The sequence below is a fragment of the Melospiza melodia genome, chromosome 12, assembly GCF_035770615.1.
Source record: "Melospiza melodia melodia isolate bMelMel2 chromosome 12, bMelMel2.pri, whole genome shotgun sequence".
NCBI classification, from domain to species: Eukaryota; Metazoa; Chordata; class Aves; order Passeriformes; family Passerellidae; genus Melospiza; species Melospiza melodia.
The window spans coordinates 23,577,673-23,591,119 of record NC_086205.1 but is presented as its reverse complement, the minus strand read 5'-3'; the positions used below and the strand labels follow the sequence as shown (position 1 = coordinate 23,591,119).

Below are 13,447 nucleotides of genomic sequence, written 5' to 3'. Positions count from 1 at the left end.
TAAGCCTGTTAATGGCTCCACATGACTGACAAATATCTGCTTTCCAGCTCATTTTAGGGTGAAAACGCTTTTTGCGTTCACAAGCAGTATCTTCATCGCATCCCAGTTTTGCTCACGTTTGGTGGTGTTCAAAGCACTCGGATAAGATTTTCAGAAGTTATCAAGTGACTTAAAACCCACAAGTAGCAGAGAGCTGCCTCCCAGCCGGCTCCTGAAACTCCCACACAGCAGTTGCTGCTCACCACACTCAACTCCCACACCCAGTTTGGGACTTGGGGTCGCTTACACGGAGCCTAAGACCCAAACAAGGCAGGTGCAAGGAAAGCTATTTAGAGCTAATTAACAGCAAATGTTAAAAGGAGAGGTGTTCAGGGGGCTCCACCTGAGCCAGCTGGGGTGGTGGACTGCAGCTCCCTTGTGAGGATCAGAAGCCCAGCAGTGCTGTTGCAGGTAGGTAGTTACACTGCATTTTTTGAGTGAAAATTGCTAGTTATCTCTCTATTTTCTTTTTAAAACATGGCAAGAGGAAGAATTTGTTGTTTTATTGCCTGTTATGTACGCTTCACAGTTAAAGTGGCTGAAAAAATGGAAGATTTTGTTTGTTTGCACATGTTGAGAGTGGTTCTGAATTGTACCTTTGAGCATGGGGTTTTGACTACAAGGGAAAATGAGGAGGGCTTGTCCTCTTTGGTGATACACCCAAGCTTTGTGGCAGGGAGTGTAAACTCATGGGCTTGTGCAGAGAGCACACAGGAGAGCTGGAAAGCTGAAAAGGAAGGGGAGTTGTTGTATTCCCTACCCTATTTTTAGCTAATACTGTTATAATACAAAATGTTTTCTGCAGACGTGAGAGCGGTTTTAGAAACAGTAAAACACAGAATTACAAACCTATGAGGAATGGGGATTAGGGCTCTAATGAGAAGATTTTGCTGACTTTTCTGTGGTGTTTCCTGACCTTGACATGACATTTGTATCGTTAATATGCATCTTCTTGGCAGCTGATGATAAAAAAATTATGGCTTTTTTTTTTTTTTTTTTTTAATGTAACAAAGGAGAAAGTATTTCTTTTTGCTTATGGCTAGGGGAGCAAGCCTGGTTTTCTCTCCCACAGCAATGTGGGTATTCTCAGAAAGCTGGGAGGCTCTGTAAGAGCAGGTGCCATTTCTCTTAACCTCTCTGTGGGTCTGCCACTATTACCAGGCGGAATTCCAGCTCGGAGTTATCATTCCCCTCAAACGTTGTGATAGCATTTGCTTTGAGAAGAAGTGAGGCAAGGGAATGGAGCAGCCCAGTCTCACTTCAGCCCGTTCCAAGGTACCCACGTTCCTGGCTGGAGGAGCGCGGCGCTTTCAGCTCCGTCCTGATGACAGGGAAGCCTTTTCTCCACTCAGAGCGTGGAAAGGTGCCAAGAGCAGCCCCATTATTTGGCAGGCGGGAGGTAACCTTACAGTAAACAGCTGTCAGCTTCACAGTCTGGCTGAATTTTAATAGCTCAGAGACTAAAGAGAGTTACGGCTGTGTCTGACCCCAAGGGGTCTGGGCTGAATTACTCCGGGCTGCACTGGAGCTATCGCATTAGGGTCAGGTGACTTGTCTATATAAATTCCTCAAACGTGCCATTAAAATGTCAGTTCTTAACTTAGCTGGAGCTATAAAGCACTTCAGCACAGTTTAAATCTCTGATCTCGTATAAAACAATCAAAACAGAATAAAAAGGATATTGTGTGGCTGGAGGCACTGTCACTTTTAGCCATGTGCAGGTGGATGCCATTGCTCCTGAGCATTTTTGGTGAGGTTTAGTCCAGGTAAAACAATGTATTATTTACTAGAAAACTTAAAGAATTTGCCTTTCTAACTTCACTCCAGTGTGTCAATCCCTTTCCTCATTCTTGCCTCTCCATTAAAATATAAGAAGGATTCCCATACACACAAAATATGGACAACTACTTAAAAAAAATTTCTATGTTAAGAGAAATACTCATGGTGAATATTAGGGCTCTTAGAATATTGATAGGGATTGGTAAGCAGGAAGGACCTTTAAAATTGGAAAGCAGAAAGTAACTTTTAAATCGAGCTAGTGGCAAGTGCTAATTTGAATCACAGCCTGGAAAAAGGGGGGAAAAAATCCCCAAACACACCATTTGGAGCAGATTGTGCTGAAGCAGTGATTTATAACCATTTCTTATGCATAAAGAAAAAATAGTTAAGTCTGTACTGTAATTCTGCAGTTAGGCAAGTACCTTCAGTTGTGGAGTAGCACATGAACTCACCTATCTGTCAGTGACAGCAGACAATTAAAGCAGTAATTTAATTGGGGATTGTGGAGCAAAGAGTGCTGGGAAGAATATTGATACCTTAATAAAGGCTCAAGCTGTGGTAATGGGTCCTGGTGGTAATGTGCAGCATGATGAACTGGGGTTTTGATTTGAGGGAAGTTATACAGAGATGCAGAACAAGTGAAAAATTACAAGTCACATGTGACTGGCTACGTGTGGTGTCAGAATCAGGCTGCACCTGGCTCCTGAATGCACACCTGCACCATAGTGCTGCTTTTCTTACACTTTGCAGTGAGGCTGTGCATTTTCTAACAGTGATCTGCACACCAGAGCACTGTCTGTCCCAGAAGGTGAGGGCAGATATACTCTCCTCTACTTATGTTTTAAGCTCTAATCTTTATATTATTCTGATACTCCTGCTCCCTAGGAGTCAGAAATCCTCCAGCACTTCTCAAAAAAAAAACAAACTATCCTGCAGTGCTGATGAGTACTTTTTCAAAATGGATGCTGTTTGGAAGATAAACTTGTGCCCTGCAGAGAAGATAAAATGTAGATTTATTGAAGCAAACAACAACAAAAAGCTGTATATTGCGGTTTGAGTCCTTTTTATATTTTAGGATCTATAAAATCAGGCTCCTTGCCCTTTATACAGTGAGTCAAGCAGGAAAAAACATTGAAAGTTTTCTTGATTACCCATCTTTTATGTCCCCTATAGACAATCATATATTTGTGTGATTTGAAGAGAAACATCATATTTCTTTAATAAAACCAAGGCAGAGATATAACATTCCTCTTAATGCCTTATCAATAACAGTTTTGTTTTGATATCCATGCAAGTTCTTTTTCTTAATGCCCCACCAAAGTCATGGAGGCTCCTTCAGTACTCCAGGTTGATTTCCAGAGTCTTGGAGCTCTTTACTTAGGACTGGATTTATTGCCTCTGATAAAATGCAGGTGAAGCAGGCTTTGTGCAGAAGAAAGTTTCCTGCAGCAAAGCAGGAGGGTTGGGAAGGGGAGCACGTGGAAAATGCAGAGCAGCCCCTCCATAGCCAGTCCTGGCTGAAAGCAGCACTGTTGCAGCTGCACTCCCATATGTTTAAGCATAGCACTCCTACTTCCAAGAAACCACTTAGACTTCAGGTATCCTTGTTCCTTTCCCAGCTGGATCCAAATTCCTCCCTGTGCTGCCCTGTGTGGAGCCATGATGAGCTTCAGTGCTGTGTGGGGTTTGTTCTGCTAAACTGGGTGTGATAAATCACAGTCAAATCACGACACTGAACACGCCAGCGTTAGCTGGAAGCTCAAATATTGAGAGCTTAGCTTACTTATTGCCATGGCAATCACCATTAAAATTATTTTTAGCTTATATTAAAGGTAAAAAAAAAAGAAAAAGGAAAAAATCAAAAAGCATTTGAAATGTGAAGTACAAAGACTTTAATTTAAAAAAAACCCATTCTGTATCCCTTCAGTGAGGGGACCTTTTATTAGTGAGCCCTGGGTCTGGCAATTTTGGATGATTAAATTTTATATTAAGTGTCTTCTTGGGGACAAGAGAAAAAAAAAAAAAGCAAGTGCAGCTAGGCTGGAGTTGCTGCTGGTCATGGTCTGATCTTGTTTTTATAAAACAACTGATCATAACCTGAGCATGATGCAATATCTCTGCCTTGGATAACTCTGGTGGCCCCTTGCTGCCTCCTCCTATCTCTCAAACACAGAATTGAGCAACAGGTATTTTAATGCACCAGAGTGCTGTGGTTTAATTAATAATTCTTTTTTAGAGAGGCCAACAATATTTGTCAATGTTTTTTCTGCTAGGCATTTCACTTTTTCATTCCAAGCTCACAAAAGAAAGATGGCACCCCCAAAAGTATTGCATAATAATTTATTTCAAAATATAAAAGTAATTAAAAACATCCCTGCATTCCTTGTTACAGTGTCTGTGAAATGTACAGTCTAAAAGGCACGATAAAAGAGAACTCTCTTACTAGGGATGTCATAGGGGATGGTGAATAGATACAGGTAATTACTATTTCAAATGTCTAATGACCTTTTCACTAAAGCACAATGAACTTCTATCATGCTCTGCTGCTCTTGGTAGAATATGTGATCTTCATGCATACAGATGCACAAAAAAGTCCTTGATTTCCTCATAGAGCAGCCTAATTCAAGAACTTGCACTGTGGTTGCTATTTCTCCCCAGATGTTGGAGTGGGATGTTTGAGAAATAAATGCCTTAAGTCTGTATTGCTCAGACTGTGGCCAGGATTTGCAATGCCTGGTGTTTCTGCATCATCTGTGCTGAAACACGGTGGGAATTGATGGATGCCAGCGTAAAGTGTAAGGCAGACATGGGTGGCAGAGGCAGATCAACAGGGACATTTGCACCAGTGCAATTCCCTGCTCTTATGAGGAGACACAAAACAGTGGCAGGTGCAGCATCTGCCAAATTGAGTTGTTTGTAGTGTGGCAGCCAGGAATATACCTCAGTTTGCTCAACAACAAAAAGTGTTTAAATAAAAAAAAAAAAAAGTAGCATTCAAAAGAAGATCAAAAATACCTAATTACCATTCAAACAATAAGCTACAATACTGAAATGTTTCATTGTAAAACGAACAATAAAATTTCTGTGGTTTGTGTTTAGGGACAACCTGGAAAATCAAGAGTTCTGAGACAGAAAAATCAAACATATTGAAGGCTTTTGTGCTCCAATTCTAGGGGAAATGACAGTGCCTATTGTTGCTGTCTGTGTTGTGAAGATGTGAGTCTGATGATTAGGAGGCAGCAGTCCCTGCCAAATAATATTAGAGCACTTTTTTATACAGAAGTATCAGAACTACTCAGATGATTCTGATCATGCCATTTCTCACTGCTTTCAGGTCTGGGCTAAGTGGGAAATAGAAAGGTGGAGTCAAAATATCCTGTCAAAGTAGAACACTTGCTGCTTACATTAATCACAATATATGGAGGCTCAACAGCTTGACCATGAGTCAGGTGTGTGGGAGAATTGGGTAGAATCACATCAGATTAGTAAGTGGTTCCTTCATTCTGGCTGGTGCTGTATTCATGTGGAATGCACTGCCACACTATAATGCTTTTCATTTACAAAATAAAAAAGTTCTCTGACTGTCATAGTTCAGTCTCAGAAAAGAGTGGGGGGGGAAAAACTCAAAGGATTTCTCACCTACTCACAGAGAAATTTTGCTCATTAGCCTTTGATTATTGCAGAGTGCAGTGAGAACAAAAAAGCCTCAGCATAAGCCATTTTTTTGGCAAATGCAGAAGTACCTAATTTCCTGTTTTAAATGCATTAAGCCAAATTTGAACCACTTTGAGTATTTATATTGAGAAGGGGAAGGCAAAAAGTGCTTTGGCTGAATGGCTCCACGTTAACCTTCTGTGCTGGAGAACTATCTATAAAGGTGGTGAGTTCTGGACAAAAGGATTAATTGAGTTAATAACCTGAACAGTGAGGTAAAGAGTAATTTATAGTCATAGCTGGTGTGGAAGCCCTGTTGTTTCTTTAATTGTGGTATTGACTGGCATTGCACTGCCATAAATTGTTCTGCAAGAATATATGTACACAAGCTTGAAAGTTTAGTCTGTTGTGATTGAGACAAAAAAAGACCCTACTTTCAGAACTTCACTGGTCTGTAAAATAGCTAAAACATTTTCCAGGGATGAGAAAGATGGTGTGATTTGATACACATTTTTAAAAAGAATATTGAAGTTATACTTCCATTTAATTGAGCCATTAATCCTAGAAAATTGGCTCCCACATGTAACCTGAAACCATACCACATTCTTCTACTTATTTTCTGATATCACCAACTGAACATAGATCACAGAAAATAAATCTGCTTTCTTGTTCAAAATATGAGCAATTTCAAGAGAAAGCACCAAGTGGAAGAGAAACCTGAAGGAAAAAAAGAAAAAACAGTAACTGCAACAGATAAATAAAATGCCTGCCTCTGACTAATAAACCGAGAACCTGAGTACTGTGCTTGACAATAATATAGGAACTATAATTTGGCTCACAAACCTCTCAAGAAGCAGTAAAAACTGGTATGTGTTTTCTCTAGAAGATGCTGGGTATGTTGTTGACCTCATCATTTTAAGATGTTTCTTCTGTGGATATTCAGAGCACACAGCACTTCATCTGAAATGCCTTGTTCTGATTGCTGGAGTGTTACACAGCTATTTTCTTGTACAATTGAAGCTGTGCAGGAACCAAAGCACAGATCCCAAGCACGAAGTGCTGAAGGGTCCTGGGGAAGCAGTCAGACAATAAAATGTGCACTGCAGATGCTGAGTGGGGCAGTGGAATGTGGCCTGTTGTCCTTCTGCTAATACCCCCCAGGCCATCTGTAAGTGGCCTTTATGAACCACCTGTCACTTAGGCAATGGTTAGCTCACTAATTAGCAGGATAGCCACCAGACCATGCTGCTGGACTGGCATTTTCTGCTCATGCTGGTGTGCAGAAAATACACAACTCTTGGGTTTCCAACTGCAGGGAAATTCTTTAGAGAAAGCAGAGGGCTAGGAGCTTTTATCTTAAAACCAAATACAGACATTGACAAGCCAACATCCCAATAACTGAGTTTTAGGGCTGAGAGCTGGAGGTTTTGGTGTTCCAAGCAGAGTTTTAGCTTGCAGCCTTTAGGGATGTTGCCAGTGAGCAGCATGGTACACCCTGGGGTTGGTCAGGCTGGCAGCAGGGCCAGCTGAGGAAGGAAACCTTGTGGTGGTGCTGGAAACAAAATTGGTTCTTTCACTGCGTTCTAATGACCTACATAATTTTGCTTGGCACATGGCTTGCCTTGGATCCACCCAGTTGCTCCTGATCTTGGCCAAATCTCAGATCCTTTCATTGTCTCCCACAGCTTTGATTCTCCTTTATCATTTCTGACTGGCAAAGGATGGGTTTCTTTCCTGCTCATTTAATGCCAGATAAGGAAAGGTATTCAGACACCTAAATCTGAAGAAAGAATGAGTGTGTTTGCAATTCTGGCACCTAGTTTTTCTGTTATGAGCCAGAAAAATTTCCTTACTTGTGGTGAAATTATGTCTGCCTTTCAGGAGGAGACACCTCCATTGATTTGATTGTTAGTTAAGGTCATTTAAACCACATTAAAATATATGTGCATTTACTGATTTAGTGTGCTGTGGATTGCCCTAGGGTTTCAGGACTCACTCGTTAGCTGATGGACATCTGGGGAATTTCCTGTACCTTTCAAAGAAGCCATGTCAATTTATATTAGCAGGAGATTTGGTCTTTAATTATTTTCATAATGGAATATCAGCACTGAATACAAAGGTCCATAAATATCATCAGTAGGTGGGGGTGGGGTGTCCAAAGAGGTTTGAATTGTCCTTTCCTGTCTGTATCTCTTTGTGCAGAAGAATTTTACTAAATATTTCTCTAAGTGTGCATGGAAAATTTGAGCAGCAGATAGAATCTATAGTGGAAAGACAGTTGTGTATTTTCATGCAGAATTGATGACTAGTTATGGGAGGCAGAATTACCAACTCTAGAGAACACAGATGTTAACTGGCATAATGCCCTCTTGATGCAAATAAATACATTAGATGCTATAAAAGATTTTAAAACAGGAGAGCTCATCTTGGCAGGAGATATATTTGCTGGATTTGTGCTATTCATTTTGTTTTATAGAATTGCTGTGGGTTTGGAATAGACTATTTGAGGAGCTTCTAAATGCACCAGTGGAATGAGACTTTAAATTCATTTTATTTCTGATGTTTTGTAAAGGAGAAAAAACATGCTTAATTTGTGCACAGACACTTCACCTCCCCCAGTACCCCAAAGTGTCTGAGCCACAGGCCTGGTAAATGAAGCAGTGACTTTATCCCAGAGTGGTGAAAGGCTGGACAACTGTTCAAGCATGCAGGGTTCTTGGTGTGTCTGGAGCTCTGCAGAAAGGAGTGCTCCCTTCCCATTCAGAAGCTGGGCTATTTGCATTCTCCCTCCATCATTAATATTCCTTATGAGCAAAATATCACTGTTATCCCCATCAAGTTTTTACCACCTGTCACTCAAACTCTTGCTTTGGTTCCCATGTGATTGTTTGAATTTCTTCCAAGTAAGACCTGGCAGAATATAATGTGACCCATCTCCTCCTAGAGATCTTTTTTTTCTGACAAAAATACAGGAGGTTTTATATAAGTCCATCTTTGTATTCTTTTATAAGCTGGGGAATGTGGGCATCTATGAAGGGCAACAGACTTGAAGGTCAAAAATCTGCTTACAGCTGTGGGGAAATATTGCCAGGGTAGTTTAGGGAGTGCTATATGTGCTGTTTGCAGTGGATTTTTGTTCTGTATTTTTATGAGGACAGTGAAAGGGACCCACACCTCAACTGCCGAGTTCTGTCCCAGGGTATGAGAGGGGACTGGAGGAGGTGGACACTGCTTTGATTTGTGACAGCATTTCCTGTCTTTGAGCCTTGCCATTCACTGGGATGAGTAGAGCAAAAGGCAGAAGTGTTTTTCCCTCTCTCCTAAGTGGCTGTCACACTCCATAGCAGCTGCTCTTACATCTTGCAGTAATTTTTTTTCCAGGACAGGTCTCTTTTAACTTCCTGATCTCATTTGTCATTTTTCAAGTGATTTGAAGCATTTTGCCACCTCCTATTGTCCCTCCTGTTTCCCCTGATGTTGGTAGGTTTTTTTTTTTGTTCCATGCTGTTGTTTTATGAAGCCTTTGTCTCCTAATAGTTGTCTGTCTCCAATACCTGCTACTGTGAGCTCCCTTTACTACTGTCTGCCTTTCTGTGTCACATCAATCTTGCAGTGTGACAGATGCAAATCTGTCTAAAATAACCTGTGCATGATGCATGCAACCTGAAAATAAACATTTATTTCAGTGTCAGGTGCATCATACCTGCAAATAACCTCATTTATCTAGACACATTTATTTTAATGCCTATTGTATAAATACCAGTATCTCAGCATACTCTACAATACCATCTGCCACTTGCTCTTCTATTATGCATAATTTAATACAGTCCTACATTACTCCAAGTTTTTATGTTGCTGGGTTCATGCACAGCTACAGCCTTCCACAAAGATGGAAGTGTGGTGTGGAGATTACAGAAAATATTACTCTGAGGTTTAAGTGGTGCTTTTGGGCTGGAGGACGTTAATGCAGACAAGGTATCTGACACTTGCAGTTGCCCAATGTGGATTGGTGCAGTATTTTTCCATACTTGTTTTGAATCTTCTCAGTAACTTTTAAATAACCAAAGGTAAAATGACAGAATTTTATGATAAGAAATATAGGTATATCCCCACTCACTGATTTCCCAGCTCTCCCCAGGCTAGACAACTGAATTCATGTGTTCAGGTGAATTAAACTATGACTACCTGGATTGCTGGAGTGTTTCTGTGGACCATTATCACTGACAGGGCACTGAAATGCCTTTATTTGATCATGCTGTTAATGTCTGGTTCTCGAAGAAGCCAATATACATAGCAAGGAGATAGAGAAAGTTGTGCAGCAAGCTGTCATTAACCGGAATTAATTTCTCCTGCTACCACAACTTGGTTAAACTTTTGAAGCCTGAGATTACTTGTGCCTTTGTTTCACGCTCCAGGACATGCTGGGATATTCTCAATAACTCCAGATAGCTCAAAACACAGTTATGCCATGTTAGCACTCTGAATAATAAGAATTTACAACAGCTAAATCTTGGTGCCTGCTTCCAAGGAAAGCACTGAGTATCCCAAATCCAGCCTCTAACCATGAGCTGTTTGGGTTGCTGCTTGCCCTTCCTCTGGCATATCACTGCTCCTCCAGAAGTTCTCCAAGACAAATGTTAGAACCTGGGAGTTGGATATCAGGTAGATCGTGTGGTCTAAAAATAAGCTAAACCTAGTGACAGGACAGGAGGACATAGCCTCAGACCATGCCAGGAGAGGTTCAGGTTAGACATCAGGAAAGGTTCCTTCATGGAAAGGGTTGCTGAGCATTGGAATGGGCTGTCCAGGGAGGTGGAGTCACCATTCCTGGAGGAGTTCATGGAATGACTGGGTGTGGCACTTGGAGCCAGATAAGGTGCTGATCAGTCAAAGGCTGGACTTGATTATCTTGGAGGTCTTTTCCAGCCTAAATGATTCTATGATTCTAAATTAAATCAGTTCCTGCTGACTTGAATCCCTCTAATTTCTTTTCATACCATTTTACCCCTCTGCTGGTTCTGGTGTCGTGTTCCAAGGCCAGAGCTAAAATCCAAGAGCTTCACTGAGCACAGGACTGCCATGAGCTGCAGCAGAGCACAGAGCCCTCCCAAGAATTCCCACCCCAGAGCTCACCAGCTGGCTCCTCGTGGCTGGGCTTTTCAGCAGTACTCGTGCTCAGCCAACCTCCATCAATTCTGAAGCACTTTGTGCTTGATCACTGGTAATTTTTCATGTTTAAGATAAAGCAGTTCTCATTGCCCCCACTTTGCAATCAAAAAAGTGATTTTTAGAGGAATTTGAGAGCACTTGTGCTTTTTTTTCCCATCAGTATTACAACGAACTGTATTGTTGAAGCAGTGGCCAAAGTCTGCTCCTGTTTTTGATAAAGAAAGGGCTGATTTGATACAAAAAAACCCAGTCTGTGGAATAAGGAAGTAAGACTTCAGGATTCCTATCCTCATTGACCTCAGCAGAGCTTTTCAAGACTCCATTAGTAAGTATGAATCTGAGAAATGCGTTAGCAAATTCAGTGCCAGCTAAGCAGTGGGTAGGTTTGGCTGATCTTCGAGCCCTGATCTTATTAGAGAGAAGCTGTATATATTGAGCAGATTTTTCAGACCAGAGTGTGAAAACTCTGGATATTAAGGTGCTCAGTTGTGAATTACACTTGGCTCTGCTGCTGTCCTAAATGGTTATTTTTTTCCTTTGTTGTGATCCAGAGTCCCATGTTTCTTTTCCTCTCAGCTCTATAGTGGATTTTAGGGATAATGTGGAGAGTGTACAGAAAGAAAAATGGTGCCAATATGCAAACTTGAATTATGGGTGTGTCTGCAGTGGCTGGGATGTAGTGTTTTAGCACAGCTGTTGAACCAGAATATTTCTTGAGGAACATGGTATGGAACAGAACAAATATCAGCTTAACTGGATCAATATTCATATAAACCCAGATAGTGCAAAGTAGTGTAATGGTTGCTTCCATAGATGCTGAACTCCTTTTTCCCCCTCCATATTGAAGTGTGATTTTTGGACATGACGCATAGTATTTCAACTGATGTAAGGAAATGCCATGCTTGTGTATACTTAACTGCAGGTTAGAATCTTCTAAGGCTCAAAATGACTCTGTACAGTATTGATGAAAGCTTAAGTGAAAGTGCACTGTAACTATAAGTGAAAGCATTGTAACTATAATGAAGAATCAGAAATTACACATAAAAGTAAAAAGAATGGCAAGCTGATGTTCCTTATTGCTTTATCCCTTCATTTTTATTTCTAAATTTTGCACTTGAAATTAAACTGAGCCTGCTCCCAAAAGGCGGAAAACAAAGACTGTATGCACAAGGAACATGAATGGACTGTGCTGAGTGTCCTTGTGTGGGTCTGTGTCTCTCACTGAATGCTTGTATCGCCTCTGCATGATCATCACATTTCTCACAGTACAGAAGAAGAGAAAACTAAAGCAAGATTTCCAGTGTATTTGTGTTAGCTTTGAAGTGACGCCACAATATGCTCTCATTTTCAAGGGAGTGACGTTTTGTAGATACTTGTATTTATATTCTGATTTTTTGTTAAATAATTCAGGCAGAGGAGCTGGGCTACGGCATTTAACACCATGTTCCTCATGGTCTTTCAGGTGGCAGGGGAGGGTGTGACTGGTGTGCATTGCAGAAATCACACTCACAGGTTTTGCATAGTCAAGAGCAGGAAATCTCTGAATTTTTCAAAAATGTTGAGTATTTACCAATCTCAAAAAAAAAAAGGAGTTTATTCTGGCTTTGATAATTGACTTAATTGGAGGTTGCAGCCTGTTTTCTTCAGGAATATGAATCTCATTTTACTTAAAATAGAAAGAAATTTGTTCTTCTCCTGCCTTTTTTTTTTGATAGGGTGCTTGACTACTGTATACCCCTAATGGGAAAATATTTTGCTTAAGTTCTATTTTTATCTCCTGTTTGTTTATTTTTAATTACTACTTCAATATCCTGGGATTCACCATCGATCTTCATCTGCCTACACAATTATCCCTAGCTTGCTGAAGGGTTTGTTTATTTTTGAAGTTATATGAGTTATATGTGCTCTGTTAAGGTTATTTGTGAGTGTGTTTAAGTACTGGTAACAGGAAGATTCTGATTTACAGGGAGGAAAGATAAATTGATGTTACTGGTGTAATGAGGGTGTAACTCAAAGAGAAGATGTCTGAATGCTGTTGCTGTCTTGGGGTGATTTTCCTTCTAACAGCCTCTTGGGGAAGTGCACATCATGGGGTGAGCTGTTCCTGCCCCAAGGTTACCTAGGGAACACTGTAACATAAAATGTGGGAGGTTAATGCCTTTAAGAGTGTTTTAAATGCACTGAAGTTCTTTGCACAGCAACTCCCACTAGCTTGAGAAGTATTTCATAAATTTATGAAAATGAATCTGCAACTTCACAGGAAGAGACAGTTCTTACTTCTCACCTTACTGGAGGGTCTACTCTGTGTAGGTTTTGCATTATCACTTAAAAATGAACTCCACCATTTTGTTTTAAGTTAATGAAACCCTATCTTTGATCAGTAGATCAGTGTATTTCAGCTGATATAACCTAAGGTTCTGTCCCAAAATTAATTTTTCTCCACCTGCAAAGAAATTACTTTTCCTCTATAACCAAATAGGGAAAGCATTTTCTGTCCCAGTTAAGGCAATATTGGCAGCAAAACTCTGTACTTTTCTTCAGCTCTAAATGTAGTTGATATATTTCTTCCTAACTTTTAAATGCATAAAAGTGTTCAAGACTGAATGGGGCTCTGAGGAACCTGGTCTAGTGGAAAGTGTCCCTTCCCATGGTGGAGGGATTGGGTGTGGATGATCTTTGACATTCCTTTCAACCCAAACCACACTAATTCCATAATGTATGAATTTGTCTGGTGTTGAAAAGGGTTAAATGTGTGGCTCAGATAGGATGATCTGTGGCTCACGAGGGGACTCCTGCACCCAGTGGC

The 13,447-nt window shown here is 40.7% G+C and overlaps 1 protein-coding gene across 1 annotated transcript in view; it reads left to right on the top strand.

Annotated features, from left to right (window-relative positions):
• Positions 1–307: 307 nt before the first annotated feature.
• The window catches only part of NLGN1 (neuroligin 1), a 426,636-nt gene continuing 413,496 nt past the window's right edge, over positions 308–13,447 (top strand). The window contains exon 1 of the mRNA XM_063167300.1: positions 308–450. The gene's annotated coding sequence lies outside the window, so the exon portion shown is untranslated. The remainder of the gene's footprint in view (positions 451–13,447) is intronic.